Source organism: Chelmon rostratus, chromosome 15, assembly GCF_017976325.1.
Source record: "Chelmon rostratus isolate fCheRos1 chromosome 15, fCheRos1.pri, whole genome shotgun sequence".
In the NCBI taxonomy this organism is placed as follows: domain Eukaryota; kingdom Metazoa; phylum Chordata; class Actinopteri; order Chaetodontiformes; family Chaetodontidae; genus Chelmon; species Chelmon rostratus.
Window position 1 is genome coordinate 10,415,359 of NC_055672.1, and position 23,133 is coordinate 10,438,491.

Genomic DNA, 23,133 nt, shown 5'->3' on the forward strand with positions numbered 1-23,133 from the left:
CAGAGGAGAAATAACAAATTAATAACAATAGTGGCCTTTGCTTATCACAGGCTGCTGTCTGTTTAGTGTGTGAGGAATCCAGACGTCTGCCAGTCCTGAACACTTGCACCTACAGTCTAACACATTTATTTAAGACCCAACCATGGTTACAAGCTCCATCCAAGGAAATGTTTGTTTCTTTTTTTAAAAGCAACATCTGTCAGGAGTTATATACTGCAGCAGTTTTCTCATGTCTCCCTCTGTTTGTCTCATTGGCATCATTAATTTGCCAAGAGTGCTGCTGAGGTAATTTCTGTAGCACAAGACACAATTATCGCCGGCCAAAGTCAGACAAAGGCCTGCGCATTCGCATGTTCCCGGCCATCACACCATACTAATGACAAGTGAGGAAGCATAAGTCTGGTTGTCATGTGGTAATCAGCTCTGCTTTCAGTCGGAGGACGTAATTAACCAGTGTTGTAGGGGAAGTAAACACAGCTCACTGAGCATTAAACCAACAAACAATTACCATCACCAACCTCTGCCCTGACCTCCTTACCCATGTTCCATCAGCACAGAGATAGGAAAGTGGTGAGTGCGAGAGCTGTTACTTGAACTACTTAGACTGTGGTGTTTCTAAGTGCAGTGTGCAGTGTTTTTCGTTTTTTTTCGGTAGTCACACCAAATTGTGTTGATGTTTTGTGCGTGACTAACCAGCAGCTAAAATAGCTTTGCGTCTTCAGTCTTGCAGATCTTTTCAGCCATTGAAACAAAGAGTGAAAAGGGGTTTTTTTTTTTTTACATGCATATACATGCACGCGCAAGCACACACACACACATACACACACCACAAGCGCATTCAAATTATTGTACCTTGACCCTTTATTGAAAATCTGTGTGTGCGTGAGTTTGTGTGCTCGTGTCACAGGCAGAAGATGGTGTCAGTCTTTAGCCAACCCCCACCTCTTTAGCTACTCCTAATGCCCCTTTTACCTCCCCATTTTCTCCAGCCTATTCAAACCCTGTCACTCACTCCTATGAATTCCATTAAACCTAAAGGGCGCCGAGCATTCACCTGAAAGAAAGGAAAAATATACACCAATAGTTGACGAGCATTTGTGATACGCCATAACTTTAAATGTATATTTTGTCCTTTTTTGAAATAAAAGAACTTCTCTCAGTTTACTTTCTCCAAGAATTGCAAATCCGAAACAGCTCTATTGTCAGCCATCTCACTTTTTCTCCCCCCTGAGGGGTGAAACTAAAATCCTAGCATAAGGTCACATATTAAGCAGGAGCAGAAATGAGGAGTCAGCAGAGCTGGCTGGGAGAGAAATGTGTGTCTGGGTCTGAATGTGCTGAATGAATGAATGCAGGTCATGATTTATCGGGCCCAGAGAGCCACTCTCCGCCTGTCCTGCTGAGTCCTGATGGCTGCAGCCTTTATGTAAAACAAACCCAGCCTTTTCATTCGGCTGCTCCCATTGCACCACTTTGCAGCGGCTAGAAAACCAGACTCTGCATTCCCCAAAGTAGCCCAACAGCCACAAAATGACCATGGGTTTCTGTTTTATTGAGGTATGAGCTAAAAGTTCGCTCCACATGAGAGACAGTTATTACAGAGTGAAGAACAGTTTGGATTATGAAGAAGGCGAGGAGTCGAGATTAAAAACAAAAGGATGGTTCATTCTGAGCTCTGTCTAACTGGAGGGGGGTCGAGGATTTAGCTGACTGTGCTAATATTCAGCAGGTATCTGTCATTGATCATGATTCTGGCAACATATTAATACTTTCCCTACAGCTTAACATTCGTAAGGTTGCGTTTATGTGAGGAATAATTGGTGGCTACTGAAATCTTAATGGTTCGATCACCATTTGAGCGCCATTAATCAAAAGTTCTAATCCAAAGAGATGAGCCGTCTTCGGTAGTGAGGATTATATATTGTTTTAAATATACGAACATTCTGTGCAGATCAATCTCTCCTTTCAGAAACTTGAGCAAGTCTGCTTACTCAGACTGATCGGGGAGTGTGTGTGCGGAGGCCAGCGCCTTCCAACCTACCGTTTAAACCTAAAGGGCTATAGAGTTTGCACTGAAAATGACCCCTTTCAGTTTAATTACTGAGAATCTCATTGACCCGACATGTCCCTTTTTTTGTCCAGCACGGGGAGGGAGGGGCGTCCGTGAACAGCCCACAGTTTGACACACACTGGCTGCTGGAGGTGTCTGTCTTAACCCCACAGCGGTGGCGTGGCCAGCAGTGTTTAAAGCATTGACAAGTGACCAGGACAAAAGCACTCAGTCAACAAGCTGTTTAATATCCATTATTATGGAGTGAACATTGTGCCCCTAGACAGGTAAACACATCTCCATTGATCCATTGATGGCAAGATAGAAATATTTTCTCTCACTGCTCACCTCCATAAAGTGCCCCCTTTCACAAAGGCAGGGAGCAAACAATACAGAGAGAAAAGCAAAGAGGTATATAGGAGGGCTGACATTCTGCTCCATTGGTAAATAATAGCGTCGGCAAGCTGGCCTATCTATAACCTCTGAAACTGCTGTCTGCCAAGATAAAATGTTGGGCCTGTTTCTCCAGAGCCGTCGAAAAAGATCAACACGGCTGATGTGGTTTTATTTGTCTTTAATGTCACACTCAGTCTGGGCTCTCTGAAAAACAGTCTCGAGTAAACACTAATGACAAGAATGCTCTTAGACACTTCAAATTGGACGTAAAGCATGGCGCTGAAAAGCCATTGCACCCCAGTGGATCGCTAATCTGTTGAACCTCTGAAGTGGATAAGACCTTGATGAAAAAAACCTCAGGAGCTCTTCACAATACAGATTGATGATGCGTGGGGCAACCTTGCGCCTGCTCACACAGAGTCAAAAGAGAACCAAGTTCTTCTTCTTTCTTTCTTTTTTTTTTTTTTAACAATCTGTGTGTTTTGCATATGTGCACATGTGCCATTTTTTAGCTGGAAAAAAAACCCCATCAAATTGCATGTTTTTCCATTGTAATTGTGCATTGTTATGTACTGTTGACACCTTTCCTCCTCTGCCATCTTTTAACTGTGTGCTATTATGACTTGTCGCTTGTAAGCAGTGAAGTAGATGCCTGCTTTTAAGTTTAAATGGAGGCGTATCCTTTTCCACAGGCTCTTCATATGAGCCCTCCATCAAAGAGAGGGGGACAGACACTTGGTATGCTGTTATTTTGTGAACTACTCCGCTTAGTGTGAAAGCAGAGGGCATCTCTTCCCAGCAGGAAGTGGACAGCTCTTCCCCCTGTAATGATGCATAACTAGTACACTTCCATTCACTCCGGCGAGCCTCAATGAGGATGGCCTCTCAAACCTAACTATTATAGTCTGGCTAATGTCAGAGAGTCAGCTGCATCCAATATTATATTTTGGTCTTTTTTTGCAGTTTGATTACTCTCCTTTACAAACACTCAACCCCCACCGACCACGCCCACAATCTCATCCATTTCCCTCTGTTTGGCTGTCTGTCTCCACCAGACCTCTCTCACTCTCTCGCTTTCAGACCGTCTCTCCGATTTCTCCACCATCTTTAATTTCAAATAGGCTTGCTGCTGATTTTCAGTCCTGTTCGGGTGGTATAAACAAGCACAGTGGGTAATTCACACGATATTAAAAACAGTTGGTGCAACAAAGAACTCTAATCAGTGGAGGACTGCATAAGCAAATTATCACTGCTAAATTAAAACCCTAAGCACAGGCTACATGGTAATAATATTGTTGATCTCTAGAGCAACAATCACAAACTGGGTGCTTAACTTTATTTATTTTTTACTAGGCAGGCTATCAGACTGTTTTAGGAGCTCTAACAGCATCATCAAAATGTCTTTATTACAGCATACACATTACAGGTAATGTAGATTAGGATCTGATGAAGCGTATGGAGCATAAACGTGGTGCAGTGTCATGGCTTCCGATTTTGGAAAGCACCCGTATTATTTGGTACGATAGCACAACAATGATTTTCCTGGGTTATTACATGTTCAGATTTCTATGGTCCAAGTCACTTCCATCTTTGTTTTCTAGAAAATTCACAGCTTCGTGGTGCATCATTAAAACTCCATTACTAGGGGTCTCATTTTAGTGCGTAATAGGGTTCATATTTCAAAACACTTCTTTGTTCCCTCAACTGTTGATTGTTATTCATGCAATGCAAAATATCGTCTCCATATTCCGTGCCAGGCCTACACTGATGTGTATCACAAACTCTTGTCTGCCTCCAACCTTTCACATCACAGCTTAATGTGATAGCATCAGGATTATTTCTTGTTTAAACTTATGGTATCACAAACGTGCAAAAACAGGACATTTGCATAAGCATCAAGAAACTCCATTTAAGCTTCATCTTACGGGTTTGCAGGATTTAAATGCTACACAGTGCTTTGTTACTGATATAGTTTATTCTGTCGGAAATTGTAGAAACATTAGTATTTTCGCTTTTACTAAATCTTTTGTGAATGCACATTTTCTGGGTTTTCGGGGTGCGTTGGGTATGCAGTTCTGGTCGCAGGGGGCAAGGGGTGGAGGATTTTTAATGGGAAGACAGTCGCATTTTTTTAATGTACCGCAAGAACATGTTACCGTTGTACCTCTCTTTCAGCCGTGGCCCTCCTGAATTCAAGCCGATTATGGATAACAACCACATTACAGTGCGATACATCAAAGACCTAGCTTACTGCTCAGTGGGGAGCCACTCTGGCACATTTCAAAAATCTACCCATTCAAGAGCTCTCACTGGAAGCATGTTATGCATTAAATGTGTCACACAGGGAAGTGTCTTCTGATCCATCTGAGTCCAAACCTCACTGCTGCTGCCATGTACTCGTTCTGGTTTCATTAAAAAAGATGAGCAAAAGAACAAACAGTAGCATAAACAAAGACGTGAAAATGGCGGCATCATAACAAAGAGCTAGAATAGGAAATGCACAGAATTAACTATTAACTGTTTATTGTGTTAATTGTTAGGCTTATTAGAAGTTTTGAGGCATTTTTCTCTATTTTTGCCATTAAAGATTAATGTGATTACAACATATTAACTCAGTCGTCACCGCAACTGAAACTAAAACAAATGTTCATTAGATGCTTCATTAAACATTAGACTAAGTGTTGTATTGTTGCCACCAAATAAGGAGGAACATTGAAGGGAAAAGTTCCAAACAGACAAGTCAGCACTACTGCAAAGCTACTGAGTATTACAGCGTGTATCATGCAGCTTTTCTTTAAACCTGATCAATTTATTTATGTTTTTTTTCATATTGCATCCATCCATGTGCACATGCATCTGGACACATTCATTCCGATCCAGTTTAATTGAATATGATTCTAAACTAATTTCTGGGTTGTTGCGCTAATAAGCAGTCGTTTTTCACATGCAGGTGCGAGGACCGTGGGCGACCAAGGTGTGTTTATGTATTTGCATAGCTTCACACCTGTTAATGAAAGTGCTTGTTTTTCCAATGATTCTCCATGCTCCTCTAATAAGACTCCGTTTCCTCCCACGGCTACCCTAATGACTGTTATCACACCACCTTCACAGAAACCAGTGCAGGAGTTATAATAACCTGCGTACTGTAGCACCGCTGTGTGTGTGTGTGTGTGTGTGTGTGTGTGTGTGTGTGTGTGTGTGTGTGTGTGTGTGTGTGTGTGTGTGTGTGTGTGTGTGTGTGCCCTTACACTGCCGCACAGGTGATACATGATCCATGCAAGGGGTGAGGGAAAACCAGCAGATCCTTGTGTTGAACCAGGGGAGGAGCCATGAAAACATAATGTCCATCAGATTCAGATTAACTAGACAGAGACACACACACACATTGCATCTTTATTTTTTCCCTTATATACACACACACACACATTATACAACTATTATTATTACTATTATTATTACAACATTATTAACTTTGCTCTTTCTCTTCTTTCCTTAGACCTTGAATCTGCTCTGGAAAAATCCAGCACTCAGCCTGACACTGACACATTTTGCAGGCGAGAACAGGTGAGGGCCTGCCAAACCTTTTCCTAAACCCATCAACAGTCTTGAGAGCTGAAAACATGCCAAGGCTGCCTACGATAACAAGCAGAACACGTGGAGATCCTCCTCTGGGCAGTACCAGAAGCCTCTGAATAGTTAGGGATTTTCATTTTACCCTCAAAAAGCCTGTCAGCCTCTTTCCTGTGACTTACCACACCGGGAACTGTAGATATTTTCTACAAGCACGCTTCTCCATTACCAGGAGCTAAATTAACAGCATTTAAGTATCTATTAAAACACCAATGCTTTGCTGCCTCTGGCTGACCTCGCCTTACCCTTATTCCATCCGCTGCTGCTCATTAAAATGGCATAATTGCAGGTAAGCATCCTGCAGTATCAACAGGCTTAATTACCAAAGTGAGAGAGGTTCATGGTGCCACACTGGCCCAAATAAACCTGGGTAGCAGTGGAATAAATAACAGTTATCATTACCAGTCCAAGCCTGTTTCATTACTGAGGGCAGGGCCTACGTTGATGTGTCCTTATTAACAAAAGAGAAATGTTTTTCTGTAATTCTTTATCAGTGAATTACCAATTAAGTGATGATAGTATTTTTGACAACACTAATAACATTCTGTCTTTTATATTTGTTTCTTTAATTTAACAATTACTTAATCATGCATGCATGATAATGAAGAAATAATTTCTTTTTTCAATCACGGCATGGCGACAGATCTGAAGTAATGTGAAAAAAAATTGTCAATTAAAATGTTGGTCAGGCTGGTAAGCTGCAGTGCACTTATTCGGCACAGCATTAGCCTGCAAACCATTCTGTGTTTGCTGTGCGTGTTGCACTTATCACACTGGATTCTCTTTCACACGTTCACACTTCCCGCCTTCCAGCATTGCACACTGCTTGGTGGTTTAGTTAAGCAAAACTTTTCTTTCTACCTCTCCTAGTGTCTCCTAAAATGACAATCTGCGAGATGCTTTTATTTTGTGCTTTTTATTTTTACTCCAGTAAAAAACAGGCCTCCATGTTGCCCTTCAAAGAAAGAGAAGTGCAGAGTATGGAGCTGTATTTACCCCCTGCTCATGTGAAGGTTTAACCACGGTGCTAATCGGCTCTTAGATTCCACTTTTGTCATCTCCCGTCCCCTAATATGCACTAACTGGATATATATTGTATGGGAATGCTCTTACTTTTTTAACCTGCCTCTGAACCGTCAAATTTCTGCTTGCTCTTGATCCGTCCATTTTATACATTTTAGGTCCTTTAAACCCCCTCAAAGCTTCTTAGTAACAGTCGGTCGATCAAAGCCACCACAGTCTTTCCATCCTCTCCTGAACTGAAGCACAAGTTTAAGATTGTCTGAAAGGGGACTTGGGGCAAAATAAAATGGCATTGTTTGCCACTGACCTGATTCAGTAAACCAAATGTGCCATTCTTAAGCTGAAGCACATCACGCTGGAACTTAGAAGTGCTGGTTTCATTCATTATACTGAAAGGTTTGGTTTTGAAGGTGTTGGACCTCATCCAAAATTCTGCAGTATAATTGTGTTGTATTGAAAAGTCCGACAACACACTGGAGTGAACCGAGCACTGGCGTGCACTGTGCCACCTTAATGGAAGTACAATTATAAAAGCTCATTTTATTTCCTGGGGCAAAGAAAATATTTTGTGTTTTACCCAGGATTACACTGAGACATACACAGCTATAAATTGAACCATGAGTGCTATTATAAATAATATATTAATATGCTGAAACTGACTGCCTGTTTTTCTGAAGAGGATACTGCAGGTTGTTGTTAGTCTGTCTGTCGGCCTGTGTGTGTGTGCGTGTGCATGCGCGCAAGGTTGCATATGTACCATCACTGTGAAAGCACACATGCACTGTGTGTCTTTGTGTGTATGTGAGAGAGAAAGAAAGCGAATGTGTAAGCAGTGTCTGAATATGTGCTCTGTTTATGTGCGTGTGTGTGTGTGTGTGTGTGTGTAGGTGGGTATTATTTGGCGGTCTGGGTCAGAGGAGGGGCAAGGTATCAAAGATCACAAAAAGTGTATGACAGCTGACAATTTCAGGCTTTTGATTAAGATTTGTTGATATGACCAGTCCCTGGGTCTCTCCCAAACGCACTCCAGGGATTCTGGGCTGCCTGGCTGTGCTGCAGACAGAACAACCCGTCAGTTGACAGAATCAGGCGGTAAGGCGGTACAGGCGCCTTACCTCCCTGCTGAAACCCCAGTAATTAGAGTCTGGGCAACATGCAGAAAAAACACCTACAGAGAGCACAGTGTCATGGACATCGCCAATTATGCAGCCATTTTGCTCATGGATGCGACCAGCTCTTGTTGTAATGACACACACACACACACACACACGGGCATGTATAGCCAAGTGCATGCACACACACAAACACGTACACACAGAGAGACACTCACATACAAATGATGCACATGTGGATACAATGAGATCATTACAGGACTAAATCAGGTTTAATCCTGACATATGCTTATTATTTACTGGAGTGTCATGTCAGCAGTAACACCAAGACAATATGATGCTGCTTATTATTGCTATTTTGACCACTAATCCCCATCAAGGTCCTCCCCTATAAACCTTGAGTACACCTGAGATTAATTCCACAATTCACAAAGTCATTAATAATAACTCTTCGTATAGTCTAGTCGTATCAATACAGCTGTCTATTAAAAGTAATGATGCATGTGAAAGCATAAAATTGTTTTGGATGGAAACTTGTTGAAAGTTCTACATGCATTTCAGCTGAAGAAAGTAATAATGTCTAATGACTATCTTGCTTTGGATTTTTCCATTAAATCATCCTTGAATAATACAGCATAAATGGGCTATTATCTTCAACTGTAATATTAAGTACCGGAGAAAAATACTGGGAAAAAGTCTGCTTAAATTTAGCAGTAGCCAGAAGATGCTGTTGAGGGCTAATGTCTTTAAAACACCTTCTCCCCCTAGAAACAGAGGAGGAAAAGTTAATTGCAGCATTTGCTCATTGGGGAGACAGAGGGCCACTCAAAACGTCCCCTCATTTGTGAATTAGAGACACGCATTTAGCCACAGGAAATGTAAAGTGGGATTGCTCACCATGAAGAGGAGGTTAAGTGCACTAATGGAAAGCAGTTAAGTGTTTGTTATTGTTGCTCCGTTATTTCCTTTCTCTTCTATATTTATAGTTTGTATTCGCAAATGTAAATTTTTTTGGAATGTTTTAATGGCAATTCTTTAATTCATCCATCCAATAATAAATGGTGCTGCAGTGTTAGTGTTAAGTGCACTTCATTGTCTCGTCAGCTACCTCGTCCTTGCAGTGCTTTGGTTTTGTGCAATTATACTGTGGGCAACACATTTAAGTAGTGCTAAGATGGCACAGGTACACAGTATATCATATCCAACATGACATCTATTTAAATTTACACAGGAGAAAGTATGACAGTACCATAGTAGAGTCTCTATGAGAGCTAAATATCTAAAATGATAATGCTAATATGATTCCTGTGCACACTGGCCTGTGTTAGGTATGCAAGAACTAAGACAGACTTTCTAAAAGGCTTGTCAGTGGCCTTTATTTTGTACATGGCACCTTCATATTGCCTACACTGCAACACAGAGCCACCATCATAATGGTACAGTAATGGATCAGCCACCCCCCTCGTGCATGTTTGGCCTTTGAGGAATTTGAGAAACAGAATTTCGGTAATTATTTGTGCGGCTCCCTCCAGTATAACTTGACACATATTGTAAACGTAATCCTGCTGATGATGTGCGGTGGAATTAGTGTTTCAGTATTTTATTTAACACGGTTAATAGTAATTCCCCAAGCAGAGATTTCTGAGAGGAGGAAATTAATGGATGTATTGTGGCTACTATTGTTAGCTGTGGTGAAGCACGCGGACACAGTAAAATGCTTGAAATTGTATTTGTCATGTTTAAACGAAGTCAGCGGCATGTAAAAAAGTAGGTGTCAGAGGGGAGAAAATCCTCAGTATTGCCTCTGAGCTGTCTGACACAGATCTTCAGCATAACATGCTGCCACTTCCAGAATAAAACAACCCAGGCAAAGCCGGCAGACTTACAGAGCAACCCTTTCTAATGAGAATTTGGTGTAATTGATGTCATGCTACGGCAAGATTGGGATCATTTTTCAGTTTCTTCTCTTTATTTGCTGCCATTTCAGAAATACGCCCTCTGAACTTTAACAGTCATTTATTCTTTCATTTCCTTCTCTAAACAAAAGCGTGGCCCTCTTTATGCTCATCACCGTGCCAGTATGAGAGAAACACCATCTTGTCACGCAATGTAACAAAACCATTAAACGTGCAGCATTAAAGGGAGACGAAATGCAATTAGCCAAGAAATTACTCTGATCTTGGTGACATTTGGGAGAAATTGTAACACAATATACGAGGCCGACGCTTGATTGACAGCCTAATCCAAGTTTGATGGGCGCAGGTCCACGTTCACCGAGCAGAGCGGGTCGTCGGCAGATAACGAGTACAGCTGCACAACTCTGATAGCTATGTCCGCCACGATTCGTCACCGGGCAAATTCCTCTGGTTTAAACGATGATGAAAGTATCGACCATTAATGACAGGATCATCTCCCTGCCTGAAATAAACGCTCTAATCCCTTTTGCCAGGTCCATGAATTCCTAATATGAGTTATATAAACTGGAGCAATAAATCAGTGTTAGCTCAGTTGTGTTTGGAAAATTGTACCAAGGCTCTTTGCCCCCTGTTTAAAATGCAAGACGGGCAACTGAGGACATCTTCGCTTAAGCTGTAACATCCAATGAGTTATTGCTGGGGATAGATTAACTTTCTCGCTGCAATAAGAATTGCAAATGGGTGAAGAATAAGGTGGAATTTCCCTTTGCTATTGTGAGCTGCGACGTGTGTTTGACTGCAGTCAGTGGATGGTGATGAATATCACAACCTTTCATCGGCTGGGTCTTGGATTGCTTGAACATGAGTGATGGGAATATCATACTCATTGTATTATAATGACATTAATCACGGTTGTAGGTAAGTGAGCCACAGAGATAGAAAGAAAAAGAGACAGAGGTTAACAGCAAAATCCGAAATTAGTTTGTGTTAGTGGGTCATATTAGAAACTGATTAAAGCGACAGAAGAGTCAAAGTAGATATTTTAGTTAGTTTCCTTTGAGTGCAACCTTTCACAGTATGTAATACTTGTGATGTTCATGTGCTAAGCCAAATGTTAGCAGCAATAAGTGCATGCTCACACGCATACTGTTTATTTCAACCACACAAATAAGTGCCACAGCTTATTGGAACATTGTAAGAACTGCAACATGCATTCATTCTAATTTATTTAGCGATTTGTACCCACACACAAGTTCTATTTTCACAAAAGTAGTGTATTTTAAGCCGTTTAAACATAAGCGGCATACATTTGTGAACACGGTTGGTTGGACCCTGAAAACATAAGGCAACATCATAGGAGGGAGGGGAAGAACTTTGACTGACACTTTTATACCAGAAAGAAAATGTCCACCCGTGGCACGCCTAGCATAAAAGCAAGAACGCATTCCCTAATTCACCTCCCCTCAGCAAGATGATTGTAGCCTCTCTTTTTTTTTTCGTAAAGAGGAGAGGTGACACAATGCTGCCTAAACGCAATGATTAGGGTGAGTGGAAAGCAAAAGTGAATGGCTGATGAATATTTCATAAATGTTAGCAGCACTTACTGGACACAAGGCCTGATTGATGGCAGAGAGGCTGTAAAGGCTTGGACGCTGAAGGGCTTCAGCCTCCTTTCACACCAGTGCTTGCTTCAAGCACCACCGTTAATCGCAGAATAAAGATGTATTTAGCTGAAGAGCTCTTCATTAATGGCCCGCTTTAAACAAAAGTAGCTGCACAGGATTTGTGTCATAGGAGTAAAATGCAAAGGAGTATAGTGAGTGATAGTAGAAGAGGAACAGGCATGGTGAGAACATGCCGGGGTTTTGTTTTTAGATTTTAACTCTATACTCCATTTCAACTGCCACTTTAAAAATCTAATTATTCCAGTGGCACCCTCTAGACTCCAAATAATAAATAAAGCACACAATATGAAGCTAAGTTTGTAAAAGTATAGTCAGTTACAGTGTGACCACATTTCTTTTGCTGAAGTAAAGCATATGTAGATGTTTATGCAAAAACATGTGCAAAAATACAGCTTTACTTAAAGGTACCCTGTGGAAAACTGTTGTAAACAGTTCTGATTACATTCAGTGTTTCTCAAAAATGTTTTTTTGAACCTCTGTTATTTACCTCCACGTTTACTGGCAGTCTTCTTCTCTGCCTTGGCTAGCGCTTTGCAATGTTTTTTGTAAGGCTGGACCTGAATACTCAACTATTCGGATATTCATTCATTGGCTTTTCTGATTTTGTTTAGTTTTTTTTCTAAATGTGTATGTGCAATTTTTTTCCCCACACATTCTTGTACTATATAAATATCATAAATATAAATCTCAAATCCTCTGCTGAGGCTAGTATGCTGTTTTTGTGCTTCCATTTTGCAGCGCTTACAGGCGTTGTCTATGTGGTCTAGAATTTATTAGCAAGAAAAATTGTCACAACCTGTTATCAACAAAACCCTTCAGGATTACAAACATGCATGACAGAATTTCCGTTGTTTTTACTAGGAAAATCTGTTGAAGACGTCTAACATATTTAAATTTCTCTGCTTATAATGTCCGGTGGAAATAATTCCTGAGATATATGTAAAAATATTCTGTAAAAAGATCCCAGTACTTTCACATTCAACTCATGAATTAAGGGTTTATTTCGACCAAATCAGAGTTGGTGGTGATCTTCAGAGTAATCGAAAGATGAACCAAAAAGGTTCTGGTGAGTTTTAATTTCAATGAAGTGTGTTTTATGATGCTAAAATGAGTCCGGTGGCTTTGGCGAGAGAGATACAGCGGCTGTTTCTGGTTGAACAAAAAGGATCTTACTCTTTAACAAAAAGGTCTATCTCTGTAGGGGCCCTTTCCATATTGTTGTCAGACACTTAGAACAACAAACTGAGCCTGTCAGTGGCCAAAACAAGCACTTTTAGTGGACGTACATTGACAGTGCGCAAACACCTTGAGGGATTACGTTGCAGCCCATTTAAAGGCTGCAGGCTGAAGCGCTCTCGCTCAATACTGGACCAATTTCAAAAATTATTGTCACCATTAGTCGATTATACACAAAAACATGGCAAAAAAGAGTATATAAACTCAGATAATACTTGACTGAAATTAGTCCCCACCAACACAGTTTCAGGCTCAAAAATCCTGCATAAGTCAGTCAGTACAACAGACCTTCAGCATGCGTATCCCAAGCCTGTGTGCTCGCGCATCCACAAGAAACTCACGGGGGATTTATAAAAACATGGTACTACTCCACAGGGTAAAGTACAAATTTCTTGTAAAATTCAAAAAATATATGACAGAATTGCCACATTTTAAATTATGGGCAAATCCAAAAAGGTTTTTAAAAGGCGACAAAAACAGACAAGACCATACTACGACCTCAGCCACAGAAAATAACAGAATCACAGGAGACTGTCAGAGGCAACAAAAATTAGCCTCTAAAAAAATGTCATATGTCATTGGCCATTTTATTGGTTTATCATTCCAGTCTTTGGTTCTTTATATGTGGCATCAGTCTGGTTTACGTTCTTGTCTCTCTGATTACTGGGCTGTAGCATGATGAATGTTTTCTTTTCATATACATGTCCTCAGAACGAGCATGCACAGCTTACTGCCCAATGCCTCGACAATCCTCTGATACACGACCCTGCCTGTACAGATGTGGAGAGACACCCAAATCCACTCTGGATCCACTTGTCCAGCCCTCTTTAATTAAAGCGTGTGCATTTTTCTGTTACCGACAAGTCCATTCGCCGACAACCATCCATCAGACATCTGCCCCCTCTCTGCAGGCTTGTAATGAATTGAGAAAAAGTGATTTGTGGTGGTAATCCTTTAGAGAAACTGAATAAAGTGTAAGCATTGCATGTATTTTTTACCCGTCTCCCTTTATTTCTCTGTGGATGAATCGTGCCCCATAGGCATTGGTATCGTATAGATGGCAGTGAACATTATGTTGACTAAGGTTTTGGTGCCATTACCATGTATTTCTAATAAAACTAAAGCCTTAAGAATGACTCTCCATCTCATTTTTCATTAGCTTTAGTGCCCTTTACCTGGAGTCCTCTGCCAATTCTTCAGCTTTGCTATGAGCCTGCTAATAACTTAAATCTCATTCAGAACATTATGGGAATAGAGGATTTGAGCAGTTATAAATGAGGTATTAGTGCAGAGAGGGTGGATGGATATTGCTACTTGCCATAAAAACTGTCACAGGGGACGTTGTCAACAATATATGACCGTGTTTTTTATGACATTCTATTGTATATTTCTTGACAGCCAATGTGTTTACCTTTCTTTCCAAACTTTGTTCCAGCACCAACACAACGAAGGATAAGACCACAGATGTTCTCTATTTTTGTCATTGTTAAAAAATGCCATGAAAAGATATAAACCAACAACATGTTAAAAAAAAAAAATAAAAAAAATGTAGTGTCCAGTAAGCAAGCTACTTTTTGGACAACACTGGAGGTCTATAGTAAAGAGGATTAAGATCCATCTGGCTTTTAAAGATTTACTATTTTCACTATTTCTAACCACATACATTTAAAACTGGCGACACCTGTAAATTACACAAAAATGCACTGTTCTTCTATATATAACTGTAATAATTGTTCATAATACTAACTAATCATACACACATCTTAAAATTAGTTTGCTCAGGAGAGTTGGGTGTAATGACAGCATCCCTTAGTGGGCCAGCCCAAGACATGCCCAGCCCTGCTACGTCCCAAAGGCGCTCCTGTCAGCTCTGTGCCTCCACCACCGTCACTGAGTATGTGTGTGTGTGTGTGTGTGTGTGTGTGTGTGTGTGTGCGTGTGAGAACGTGTGTCCTGCTGCAGAACAAGACCCAATTTGATTTGCTCCACTGGCCTGTGAAGCTCGGCTGTGAGGCAGCACCTCTCTTTATTCCCCTAATGGCTTCCCTTCCCCACTGCTCCTTACTCTTCCCCAGACACCAGTTATGTGCACTCTTGTAAATATACATACACACAATAGCGGGAGAGAGAGAGGGGAAAGACTGTGATGCATAGACGGAAAGACAGAAACAGAAGAGGGAGAAAATGAGTGAAAGGGAGTGGAATAAAAGTGAGACAAAGAGTGCGATTTAAAAAAAAAAGGTAGAAAAAAATGGGGTGTTCGCTCTCGGGAAGAGGCAGTCATTCCCTCAAACGCTGACCTTGGGGCTGGGGTCTCTTTAATCTGGCGATATTAAGAGCCTTTAGATGGGCCAGGCAGATGCTGGAGTGGTGCGACCTGCCTTTCAAAATGGGAGGAGAAGCACCAGAAGCAGTCCATTTCCACGGCTGGGGCACGAGCCGGGTTTGTCATGGTGTCATTTGTGTTTCACAGAGGATGGAGTTCAGGGGCAGCGGGGTTAAGCTTTCTGCTGCTGTTGCCACCCACTCTATACCACTGCAGTACATACATACGGTATTATACCAGCTCCCTCTCCCCACCCCCATAAAGTGATCTAATGGTAGCTGTGGTGAGTTGAACCATATAAGTGACTGTGATGGAGAGACATGTAAATTGCATTGCATAGGACATGCAATTGGCACAGTCTGTAGCTAACTAACAGCAAGGTTCTGCTCAAATAGGTTCTCTAAGCGCCCATGTGTGACTTGGAGTTTAAATGGGTCATACCATACAAGTACAATTCAATCACATATGAAATGAGTTTGCTGCAAGTAAACTTTGAAAATGATTTTCTTTGTCAAGCCTAATGTGTTGAGTTCAGTGGGTGCGCATGTGGTTGTGGGTCTTGGCAAATTGCAAGGGCTGTGTGAGAGGAGGCACTAATTTAAGAGGCTTAATAATGACCCCCTACTATTCTCTGCAGGAACTGCCTTCATTCGCCCATCACATCACATGCATGGCATGACATGGAAACAGGAGATGCATGTCATTTTTGACACGGCTTGGCACTTACTGGCTGCAGGGGAAACTTCTACATGAACGTCTTGCTGCAGTACCTGCCTGTGTCTAGGCGGAAGAAAGGAATACGTCGAGAAGCACTGATTTCTTTTTTTATCTTCCTCTTCGCAGCAAAGATTGAAAGAAACAACATAGTCTTACGGTCTTCTTTTTATACATAAGAAAGCAGTGCTGAATATTCAAAGCAGTCACAGTGCACAATGTAGCTTGTTTTATTGCTGGTATGAGAAATGGGATGAATTTTGAAACATACGCCTAGTTAAATGAGTTTCTTTGTAAGATTAAAGTACATCTTTGTTTTGGTGATAAAAACATTCACTGTGTTGCCATCCTACAAAGGACCTACAGTGAGATTCAAGGTAAATGCTACACATTTCTCCCACAGACACCAAAAAGATTGACAGGCTTTTGTCTATAGTACTCAAAGTATTAACTGACAAGGACTATAAATAGACAAAATGGGCTTACTGGCCACATGGGTGTGTGTATGGACAATTTATATCTTCCATGCTGTTCAGACTCAATAGATTAATTGATCCTTTCTATGGTTGACAAATCAGCATGAGAGCGGTTAGAGCAAATGAAAGGTGAGCTGAGAGGGCAAGGCGCATGCAATGTTTGAGGTAAATACCTAGGGATTTCCAGAGCACGGAAATCCAATTGCATGACCTTTATTTCTGGCTAACAAGAAGGCATCGTTGCTATTAAAAGGCTGCCTTGAGCTTCCAGGGAGCGTAGAGTATGTATTTCACCAGACTGATAGAGTAAGGCATGTCAGACACCATGAATGAACTCCACATGGAGATATAATGACATTGACAGGCAGTAAAGTGGTGAGGTGCATGACATAAACATGAGCTCCAGGCATTAATCACATCAAACTTTAATACTGATGCTTACTATATTACTATATTTTCACATTTTTCTATGATATCATTGGTTTTCAAGTCATTATTGCAAAATAATGAAAAGTTAGTAATTCATCTTTTTTCTATGCAAATACTTAATGCACATAAGGTTATTTTTTCTTGGCAAATCTGATATCTGATTCCATAACATGAGTTAGCAGCTCACTCTTAAATCTACTTGGTTTCTTTATTCAGAGGAGACCAAAAACCCTGTGGTGCATTGCAAAAAAAGGGGCCCCTTTGCGTTGCCCCTTGATGCAACAGTCACCATAATGCAAGTGGCACTGTGTGTCCGCTGTTAAACGCTTCGCATGAGAATCCCTCTCCCTCCCTCTTCCCTCCGTTTATCTTCGTTCTATAGTCTTCCTGTCTTTGACCCATGTAGAATCTAGCTTCCCATTTGGGCCTCCATGCGTCCAGTCATTTACATTTCAGCACATTCAAACCTTTCCAAATAGGATCTGAAAGCGTGTCATCACACTGACTGTCGGGAGAGGCAGGTCCCATAATTTCATTTAAATTTTCATGTTTTTTTGGGGCGTTTCAGTTCAGTGGGGGGCTTTCTCAGAGGTGACTGTTTTGAATGATTGTGGGCTCGAAGTGTAAATCTGACTCATAGCTGTCTGATAACAGCTTATAGTCTGAATAAAACCCAGAGGAATATTCTGCACAGTTTTAGCTAGGCTGCCTTAAAATCACTTCCTTCATCATAAATTTATAACTGCTGAATTGTAACCAATAGCTTTCATAGTCAGCCACCTCAAAAGGACCCAGCGCGACAATTCCAGGTGAATTTTTGATATTTCATTATGAAACGAGCCAACTGTCCCATTTATATCTCAGAGTATTCACTCCGCCAAAATCATTGCAGCCCACCCCGTCCCTTCCGTCGCCCCTGGTGGAATGTGAGGCTCGTCTGATCTGCTTGGACCCAGCCCCAGCTCATCTGGATATCATCTGATATTTTTCTCTCTTTCTGATATCTATTACACATTTACCGCCGAACTGCAACTCTGACAGTTAGACAACATTATTAAAGATTTGTGTGGATCTCGGATAGGAACGAACAGATGAGGAAAACTTGCTTTCTTTTCAAATACACATTCAGAAAAAAAGATGTGCTGGGAAAACCTTGTAATCGTGAGATTCAAGTTCATCTTATAGCAACCATATACCAGAATGATTTTTTGACCTTGTTGTCAAGGCCGTACTTCCCAAATCCCATGTGCATCTCAAAGAAGTATGACAAAACAGTCTGCATGTCAGTCAATATCCATAAGGATGTGTTGTCCAGTTTTTTTTTACTTGGCTAATTTAAGGTTGCGTGAGAGTACTCCTGAATTTATTTCTTTAAAGAGCTGCCAGAACTTCCCATTGAACAGGTCCCTTAGAAACACACATGCACGCACACACACACACACACCAAGCTCCCTTCCCCTTTGATGATATTCTGAAATTAGCCCTCTTTAATCAAATGCGCCATGGTGTTCAGGTGTTGAAAACTCTTTTTTCTTCCGGAGGTTGTTGTTGTAGGAAAAGAATTCCGTGGATTACACTGGCAAGCCACCCCTGAACCTTTCTAACGCTGTAATCCAAAGGGGAAGCATGGCTCATTTTTATCAGGAAGCTCAATAGATAAACAATAATAATACATTTCAGCTAATGAAACAGACCACGATGTATGGAGAGCTTACCCGTGCCAAGCGCCTCAGCCTCGTCGCCATTTGTTTGGAGCTGTTTGTTTTTAACTGCCTGCTATTGTTACTGTTTTTAATCCTGGAGAAATAAATTTATTTGAATGCTCCATGGATTAAAGAAACTGCGATTTTCCACTTCAAACACATGCAGTGTGTCAGGTGATAAAACGACTGCAGCTCAGAACCAGAGTTTCATTGTCCCTTTTCCTCCTGCGCCAAATGCTGTTTATTTAAACTGTGCCCTTTCTTTTTGGGTTTCCAAGTGTCTGGGTGTCTCTGTATAGATGTCTTTTCTATTTGGAGGTATTGTTTACCTCCTTAGTCAAAAGCTGGTTTGAATAATCCCAGAGCCCACCTGCTCAACTCAAACTGCTCCAAAAAGAAAAAACACACACACACATACACACAAAAAAGGCCAGGTAAGTGTTTGTGTGTGCGAGTACTTGTGCTTTTGTGAACTACCAAACATGGCAATGATATACCGTGATTCCTTCTCCAGCTCTAATTGCAGAGCAAGAAAACAATGGGCCCTTAGGAGGCTCTGCAGCCGCTGGATGCTTTATTTGCATCACATTGATCCCTTATCTCTGCACTGCCAGTCTTCCATCTACCCGTAATTCCAATTAGCACTCCTTTCTTTGTGGTTTCAGGAAGTCCGCTCAGATGGCCATGGTCACTTTGCTCCATGGGGGAAAGCAACGCCAAGGCCCAAGTGAAAGATGGGAAGGAGGAAGTGTGTAAGTGTGCATGTGTGTGTGTGTGAGAGAGAGAAAGAGAGAGAATGAGGGAGAGAGAAAGCAAAAGAAATGAAGAGAGCGAGCAACAGATGTAGAGACGTGAAGAATGGAAGCGTGAGGAAGTTTCGGGGTTTGGTCGGACAGATAAAAGACGACAGAGGAGCCGATTGCCAAAGGTTTGATACTTTAACAGCATGAATCAGAAGAGACTTCAGATGAAAATTTATGATGCGTGAAGATGCATTCATACAAACAAAGGAAGGAGTCAGAAATATAGCCACTATCCTAAATTACTGCTGCAAAATGCCATTAATTAGTAAACAACAGAAAGATACCATTAAAAAGATGCTGAAATGACGACTTGCATTAGGCAGTGCAGTTTTGGTGGAGGGATACATTTTATGCACAAGAACTTAAAAAGCTGTCAATGACTCATCTATGGGTTTTACAAAGTAAACCTGACAACATTAGCCTCCATCTGAGGCTAAACTTGGACCAAACATACTGGCATGCTAAAGATAATCTCGATGGGCAGCTCAGGCCAACGAGACAACTTTCTTTTAATGCAATGCATATGTGGGTGAATTTACACATCATTGTCTCTTAAAAAAAGATGTAACATTCTGACAGTCAAGTCTGTCCCTCCATTCCCACCAACACCGCTGCCAGCCTCCAGGGCTGGGGGCATTTTAATTGGCCCACTTCCGAACTGTAATTTTTTTAATTGCTTGGAGACACTCTGCTCTCTTTAAAAAAAATCAATGCAGATGTAATAATATCTGTAATTGTCTGCCACGCTCCAGGGACACCACTAAAGCCTCGGATCAATGGAGGAAAGCAGGGAAGCTGGTAGGGGTTAATTTTTCCCTTTCTGTAGGTAATGACAGGGAGGCAACGCTTGGCTCCTGGCATAGAGGCACAACTTGTGCTGTTCCTATTGTCTCTACAGCGCCTAATTGGGCCAAATGCAGTTAGTTCCCCCTGGCAGAGGCTGTCGAGGTGGTGATTAATGAAGCCTCCAGTCACATAACCTGATAAAAAGAAAAGAAAGGGATGGGAGAGGGGGAAAAATATCAACCTGCTTTGTGTTCTTCATCCTTAGTTCTTTCTTGTGCTTTTTCACTGCCTTTGTCAATCCTCCACAGCTTCTTTCTCTCAATAAACAGGTGAAGTACTTTAAGTTTGCTGCAGTTTATTTTTCTGCAGGGAAGGAAAGGGGGCAGGCCCATTATTGCATAGTGGGAGGGAGTAATTAAACCAAAAAAAAAAAAAAAGTAAGAGAAATGGAGAGGTTGCTCAGCTTGAATCCCAAGTCTCCTATCTTGAAGTGTAATATCACACATTCTTGGTAAAAATTGGCTGGAGTGTCTGACCGAGGCGGCAGTGTTTGGATTTTACAGCAGTCTTTCCTGTACCGTCTCCAGAGATGTGTGTCAGGAATCCAGGATCAAGAGGTCACAGGTATTAGCCTCCTAGGATTGTCGTGGCCTTTGACTAATTACCTCATTAAGCTGCACTCCAATACTTTCCATAGTCTCTGTGTCTTGTTGTTTGGTGTGAAGAGGACAGAGTGGACACAGAACTCATCCACAGTGACCTGGCTGGGCTGACCGCAGCTTGTTGCTGCCTGGTGGGTGGGTCGTGGGAGGCACATCAATCCTCTGTAAATATATTACATGCAATTACATCCTGCTGGACTTTGCCTAACACGTTTATGGAAGCATTAGGCAAAGTCTTCCTTTATCAACCCCCACCCCCAGGCCCAGGCCATTAGGACAATGACATGTAATTTTCACATGTAGGTGCTGTTGGGAAGGTATTGGAAAACGAGCACAGGGGAGGAGTAACACAGCTAAAGTTTTGATTGCATTCAGAACAAAGTGCATTTTATTGGTTTTATTAGGTTGATGTCACGTTGTGGTTTGTTGTTATCTTAACAAGAAGGCTTTATGCAACACGGCAACCAGCCTTATGAAGAAATCTTAAATGAACTGTTATCTTATACCTACAGTAAAAGATGTAATAAATCAGTTTCACACATCATATTTCCAATTTACAAACATTTACAAGATGCTGTATAAACCTTGCTATTCCTTTAATCACAGATTCATTTAGGCACTAATACATCTTCAACTCCGTATGAATAACTATTACTCATATAAATGAATTATTAAAATGGCATTTCAGTTTCTCTCAAAGAGAGGACTGACATTCTCATTTTTAATGTTTCATTTCAGTACTTTGTTGTGTGATTATCAGCAGCTGAAATGTTGCGCCGTTATTTCAGGGATTTGATTAATGTTTGTATTTGCGTATGTTCATTTGGTCTGGAATTACGTAGGCACCTTAATTCCCCAGTGAAAAAATGCCCAATTACCATAAAACGTATGAATGATAATTGTGGAACAATGTAATGTCAATAGCCTTCTGATTAATCCCTCTGAACACAGCCAAATGGCTGGCACAGTAACTCCATAAGTGATAAGCAATTTCATTTGTTCCTAATTACTAAGAGGCCCATTTTGCCACTGTCATGATGAGATTTCTAAACCTCCTTAACCAGCCAAGGCTTATACATTTATAAAAGCATCTCTTTTTTTAGCCTCTCTCTTCTTTTGGAAGGTATTCAAGTCTAATTACTCACAAGAGGGCATGTGTGCTTACAGTAGCACAAGAGGTGCTTGACAACAAAGTTTATCCCAAACAGCCAGGACTCTAAGTACATTCAGGTACTTTTTGAGAGGAACAGCAGTTGTCCTAATGAGAAAGCGTATTTGTCTGTGCGTGTGTGTGTGCTGTTTGTGTGACTGTGATTGTGTACATGTGAATGCGTCCCCACAGGTCTCTATGTATGAGTACGCACACAGCCGCCATCATGCCTGTGTGGATTTTTTCATGGGGTTTCAGAGCCAATAGAGCAAGCTTATTTGTGGTCATCCATGAAATAGCCTTGGGCCTACATGCCATAGGTTCTTCAAACAGCCCGACTTTTTTTCCCACCTTGCTCTTTCTTTTAGCAATGGATTGGGGAGGAGGTCTGGTCAGATGGGCTCAAATACAGCATCACACAGTTTTTCCTCAAGGCTTCCTCGCTGTCACCCAACAGCACCCTCAAGACCACTATTCTCCTCCTTATCCCAGACCTGAATTCTTCATTTGGTCACACTGCTTGCTCCTGAATAGTCACCTCTGAGGAGATTAACCCTTTCATTAAAAATGCCTGACCAGGGTCAATCTACTGCCTGGCTCTGCAGTCCCTGCCTTGCTTTGATCTATCAGCTATGGAGAAATTATTAGCAAACTCTAAGCCGTGCCATGTGATTTGTTTTTGTAAATTTGTAGAAATTATTCATAATCCTATTATGTGGCCAAGGGGCAAACCTGCATAAAATATATGAGGCCTTTGTTATCATGGGGAAGGCACAAGGAAGAAATGTTGAATGTGGGTTCAGTGGAGTTATGGGAAAGCAGAAGGGTTTGGGATCTGCGCTAATCTTTTGGACAAGGCAGTATGCCTTTGATAAATAACTGCCTCTGTAACCACAGATTCCACTCACCTAAAATCGAACAACTAGTATCCATATTTACCAGTTTCCCAACTGTATCCCAATCCTAAGTACACCTCTTTTGTTGCAGACAAGGAATAATTGTGACATTACAAACCTCAGTCCCAGCAGCATGTATT